Source organism: Suncus etruscus, chromosome 7, assembly GCF_024139225.1.
Source record: "Suncus etruscus isolate mSunEtr1 chromosome 7, mSunEtr1.pri.cur, whole genome shotgun sequence".
NCBI classification, from domain to species: Eukaryota; Metazoa; Chordata; class Mammalia; order Eulipotyphla; family Soricidae; genus Suncus; species Suncus etruscus.
Genome location: NC_064854.1, coordinates 53,952,298 through 53,958,533, shown reverse-complemented (window position 1 = coordinate 53,958,533; position 6,236 = coordinate 53,952,298).

Genomic DNA, 6,236 nt, shown 5'->3' with positions numbered 1-6,236 from the left:
GTCTTAGGGCAGGATGCTTTGTGGGTATGGATACCCTGTTTTTAGGCCAAAAGTTTTTTCTTTATATTTTCCCAACTTTTGCTGCACCTATGCAAAATATTGCCAACCTTTATCTTTATCTTTAGAGGCATCCGCCCTTTATTTAGAACAGTGGTTCTCAAATAGTGGGGCGCACCCCTCATGGGGGGTGTGAAGCTCCATAAAGGGGGCCACATTTGACCTCAGCAAACACTTCATAACAAGCTAAGCCCTGTGTTTATGTCTCTGTATGTCTCTGGAACTGAGAATTGCTGTGTCCTGCTTCAAATCCCGTTTTGAAAAGCTATGCATTGCGGGGCCGGGCGGTGGCGCTGGAGGTAAGGTGCCTGCCTTGCCTGCTAGCCTAGGACAGACCGCGGTTCGATCCCCCGGCGTCCCATATGGTCCCCCAAGAAGCCAGGAGCAACTTCTGAGCGCATAGCCAGGAGTAACCCCTGAGCGTCACAGGGTGTGGCCCAAAAAAACAAAAAAAAAAAAAAGAAAAGAAAAGCTATGCATTGCAAAATGTGCTCATTGTAGCCATTAATCCAGACATTATCTCATTAAAAAATCAGCTTAAATTATTTTATATATTTTTGTTTTGCAGGTTAAAGTTTTTTTTTTTTTAATAAAGATGCTATTTACAGGGCCCAGAGAGATAGCACAGCGGCGTTTGCCTTGCAAGCAGCCGATCCAGGACCAAAGGTGGTTGGTTCGAATCCCGGTGTCCCATATGGTCCCCCGTGCCTGCCAGGAGCTATTTCTGAGCAGACAGCCAGGAGTAACCCCTGAGCATCACCGGGTGTGCCCCCCCCAAAAAAAAGATGCTATTTACAGTCGCTTAGGGGGTGCGAAAAATGTTTTCTTCTTCCTAGGGGGTTATGACAGAAAATAATTGAGAAGCACTGACTTAGAACCATGGGATGTGAATTACTTTGTTTTTCTCTAAAGTCAATTAGGGGGAGATGTTGGATTACGATTCAACCCTAATCAGTATTCATACTCCACCCTAGGTGTGATCTGGTGATGGGATTACTGGATCACTCCCTACTTGGTATACCTTTCCACCCTAGGGTGTGGCCTGGTTTTTGCAAATAAAAGCCTGGGTTTCAGTGAAGAAGATTCTCATTCTTAGGTCTTTCTCCACTAAACTGCTATTTTTCTTGGGAGCAGAAGTCTTGTGTGGTGAGATTCCTGACGAGTGTCAGAATTTCTGAACCTGTTCTTGCACCTTTCGCCAAAAAAAAAAATTTTTTTTTTCCTTTCTCTTCTGCTTTCCAATAAACCTTTCTGAAAGGTGGCAGAACAGAAGAGGCCTTGGGCGGGGGGGCGGGGGGTTGCACTCCTGGGTGAGATCTGACAGTCTCCAAAGAGGCTGCCAGAGTCACACCCACCTACAGCCTGTAGTGGGATTATATAGCTACATCTAGTGGGGAAAAGTATAAGGGCTGAAAAAAAAAAGGGATGTTCTAAATGTTCTCGGTTAGGTTGTAAATTCTCTATTGATCCAGCAAACAGGTGAGGGAGGGTCTCGCCATGGTCAGTCCTTATGATTATCTGGTCTGGGCTGATATTCCTGCTATTCTCCTGCAGTTAGTCCTATGACTTGAATTCTGAAGCAAACATCCGGTTTCTTTTTCCCAGCTCTAACCTTATCTGGTATATTCAGTCATGACTGGGCCCTTCTCTTGGTGGGCTTGGGAACTGCCTGAATTTTAACCCTTGCAAGCCTTACACTTTCTGTTTCCTAAAAGAAAAAAAAAAATTACAATACCATTGCAAAGAAACAGGCATTCCTAACTGTTTAGTGTATTCCTGGGGTGGGAAACAGCCAGCAGTGCTTGAGACTGTTCCCAGCTATGTGCTCACTCCTTGCAGTGCTCTGCCCCAAACTTGAATTGTGTTCTGGTTCCTCTGATCATTCTTACCAGATCTTTTTTTTTTTTTTTTAACTTTGTACTGTTTGTGTGTTTCTGTGAGTCTTGTCTATAATAAAGGCAAACTTTTGGGAGGAAAAAAATGCAGTGCCAGAGATTAAACTGACGTCAGCTGTGCACAAAGCTGGAGCCTTAACCCCAACTTCTCTGTCAGGCCTCTAGATTTTTTTTCTTTTTTTTCTTATATTTTTTAGGAAGGGAGGAAAGGAAGGAAGGAGAAAAGGGAGGAAAGAAGGAAGAATGGAAGAAGGGAAGGGAGGAAAGTAAAGAGGGAAGGGAGAAAAAGGGGGAAGGGGAAGGGGAAGCAGAAGGTAAAGAGGAAAGGCGCAGGCCTCTAGATTTTTACAAAGTAATTGGTATCATACTAGGTAAGCAACTTTATACTTTGCCTGCTTTTATTTAAAGCCCTGGTAGGGGGGCAGAGAAATAAGCCAGGGGTAAGGCACTTGCCTTGCATACAGCAGACCCATCTGATTCCAAGGATTGAATATGGTCTTTAGCATCATCAGGAGTGATCCCTGAGCACTACTGTGAGGCCAAACTCTCTCTCTCTCTCTCTCTCTCTCTCTCTCTCTCTCTCTCTCTCTCTCTCTCTCTCTCCAATCTCCCTCTCCCTTCCCCCCAACTTAAATTTATTGCCTATTTTTTGTATTTATATTTGCTTTTGTGGTGCTGGGGAGAGGAATCCTGCACGGAAGACTGGAGTGACTTTTAAAACCTTTTTTAAGAATTTCTCAGTTCAAATTTTCAAGCAATTCTAAATAATGCGACCAATTAAGCTTACTGGTGTTTGTTGTCAGAGGCTGCAGTTTATAATTGATTTCTTAGGATCGATTTCAAAGGTCCCAGAGTATGACTGCTTTTAGGACTCTAGACCTATATTAACAAACTGCTTTTCCCCTACTCTCTCAGCATTTCTGAATAGAAGCCCAAAAGTAAACTAAAGCTGGGCCTCCCATGGTTCAGTGGCACAGGTGGGGCAGGAAGGAGGCTCTTGCAAGCTTGAGGTTGTGGTTTTAACCTTAGCATCTTCCACATAACAAATATGATCCTGGGGACACTGCTGGTTTGAGGTCCTTCATACCACAGTGATGTCTGTGGCCGCCAGTACTCACCCTCAAGTTGCAACAACAACAAAAAGCGAAGGACAGAAGCCAACCCCATCCTGCATTTATGAGGACAGAGGAACAGAATGGTTTGTTGTTGTTGTCTGCATTTCCTGGCCAGGCGATTTTCTCAGTGTGTTTGCTCTTTTCTGGCCAACGGTGGAGGTCCCAGGCTTAAACTGTTCGCTCCACCAAGATCCCTTTGAGCTGCTAGTTATGCAAGCATTATGCAAGAGTTATACAAACGGCCCCTTCCTTCCTTCCTTCCTTTCTTCCTTCCCTCCTTCCTTTCCTTCTTTCTTTTCTTTCTTTCCTCTTTCCTTTCTCTTTCTCTTCTTTTTCTTTTTTTCTCTTTCTTTCCTTTCTCTTTCTTTTCCTTTCAAACCGAGGTCCATCCTGGGTTAGATGCATGCAAGGCAAACCCCCTACCACTTTGCTATCGCTTCAGCCCCACAAACAGTCTTTTCAACAAGTGCCTTTGGGGCTCCTGTGAAGAAGCAGCAGAAGAAATAATAGAGAAGTGGTTTGTGGCGCTGAGCACAGGCTCTGCAAGTAGGAGACCCCAGGTCTATCTCTGACCACACATGATGGTCCCCTGAGCACTGAGATGTCAGAAGCCATTGAGCAATGCCAGGTACGAACTCAAAACCAAACAGGGGCCAGTGAAATGGTACAGCTCGTAGCATGTTTGCTGAGTTCAATCCCGGAAACCTCTGAGCTTATCAGGATAAATCCCTGAACTCAGGGCCAAGAGCCAGCCCTGAGCATCGCTGCATGTAACCCAAAAACCAAAACAAAACAAAACAAAACCAACAAACCAACAAAGAAAAGAATAGAAAATTTGGGCCCGGAGAGATAGCATAGCGGCGTTTGCCTTGCAAGCAGCCGATCCAGGACCAAAGGTGGTTGGTTCGAATCCCGGTGTCCCATATGGTCCCCCGTGCCTGCCGGGAGCTATTTCTGAGCAGACAGCCAGGAGAAAGCCCTGAGCACCGCCGGGTGTGGCCCAAAAACCAAAAAAAAAAAAAAAAAAAAAAAGAATAGAAAATTTTTCTAGAAGGCGAAGGAGACAGTCCAGGAAAAGTACAGCAACTGCCAGGAGCTGTTTTCAGTTTCAGTTTCATTTCCTGGAAGTGCCAGATTCTCAGAAGCACCAATCACCAAGCTACTGGTGGTTTTCGGGATTCTGGCAGAAATTTGAGGGGCACAGATTAGAAACACGGTGTCTCAAGGCTGGCTTTTGGCTCTGCGACCTTGGCTCTTCCCTCTGCCTAGCTTCCACTCCCAGATCCTTCACCCCCTTCGGTCCCCAGTCCCTGCAAAATCTGCGGAACTGGGCACAACCTTGCATGAACCTCTCAGCTTTCTCCATCCCCAACTTACCACCTCAGCTCCGGCGACAGCTTCGGGGACTTATTGTTTAACTTCTGCAGAGTCAGCTGCCAGCTGGAAGCGCCTACGGAGCCAGCGGGCGGAGTCAAGAGAGGGCAGGGCAGGGTGTCTGGGCGCTGGTGGCCAGACTGGAGAGGTACCGCCTGGGCAAAGGGCACCTGCACAGTTTCTCCTGGGGTAACAGGGCTGAATTATCTCTGTCTGCTAATTCTCAGCATCCAGCCCTCCTTTATCCATGCAACACCATCCCCAATTCTCTAAATCTCAAGAGCACTGAGCAGTGAATCAACTGGGATTGTGGCCCCTGGGGGTGAAAGGGACAAGAAGTTTTTGCTTTTTATAAATGCGTATTGTTTAAGTTTGAAGTTTCCCTAAGCTTACAAGGCGTCCTGTTTCATGACCTTCAGAGCCACAGGCTAGCATTGGCCGAAAGAGATAAGAACCTGGTTCTACTCAAGGAGGGCAGTATACGCCCAATTTACTCATGCTTTCTGTTATCTTTGCTTGCAAACTTTTAGTAAGGTGGAGTAAGGCGGCCACCCCCACCTCCAGCCTTTAAGGTAAAGAAATGTAACCTTAAGTTTAATATTTTTCTGTAGGATAAAAATGTAACTTTTAGTGGTGGTCTGTTAAGTTTTAGCAATTGTCTCTTTGTGTAACTTTTAGTGATGGTCTGTTAGGTTTTAACGATTGTTTCTTTGTTTGCTAAATATCTCTTTCCTTTAACTGAGTTGTGCTGTATTCCTAAGTAATATGTAACAAACGGAATACTATTCCGTGACATATGCTGTCCCTTTGGAAAAGTGCTCTATAAAAACACTGCTTAAGTGATGGTTCAGGGTCTTTGTTCTGGGACTCATCCCTGGGCACTGGCCCTGGTGTCACCCTGGCACCAGAAAATAAATCACCCTTTGCAGATTTGCATGCTTCCGACTCTCCTTGAAACGCTCAAGATGCCGCTCGAGGGGGGGAGGGCTGATCCCCGACCCCAACAGGGGTGGTGGTGCTTCATTTCATGAGGGTGGTACTAGCGGTGTAATCAGCTCTGGGAAGCTGAGTAAGCCTTCAGACAGTAGCCCTTTTGCATCTAGGACTCACTACTCCTCAGTGTTCTGGGCAGCTAGTGTGCATGTCAATGTAGACGCCAGTTCTTCCTTTAGCAGGGTTCCACCACAACTTTCTCTCTCTCTCTCTCTCTCTCTCTCTCTCTCTCTCTCTCTCTCTCTCTCTCTCTCTCTCTCTCTCTCTCTCTTTCTTTCCTTTCTTTCTTCCTCTCTTCCTTTCTTTCTCTTCCTTTCTTTCTTCCTCTCTTCCTTTTTCTCTTCCTTTCTTTTTTCTTTCTCTTCCTTTCTTTCTTCCTTTCCTTTTCTCTCTTCCTTTCTTTATCTTTCTCTCTTCCTTCTCTCCTTCTCTCTTTCCTTCCTTCCTTCCTCCTTCCTTCCTTCCTTCCTTCCTTCCTTCCTTCCTTCCTTCCTTCCTTCATTTTCTTTCCTTTCCTTTTCTTTCCTTGCCACACCTGGCAGCGCTCAGGGGTTAATCTTAGATCTGCGCTCAGAAATCACTCTTAGCATGCTCAGGGGACCATGTGGGATGCTAGGAATTGGATCCAGGCAGCATGCAAAGTAAATGCTCTACCACTGTGTGATCACTCCACACAGTGGAGTGATAATAAATTAATTTATTAATTTGTTTTGGTAGCACACCCAGTGACTCTCAGGGCTTATTCCTGTCTCTGCACTCAGGGATCACACCCAGTAGGGCTCAGAGGACCCAATGGGGGTGG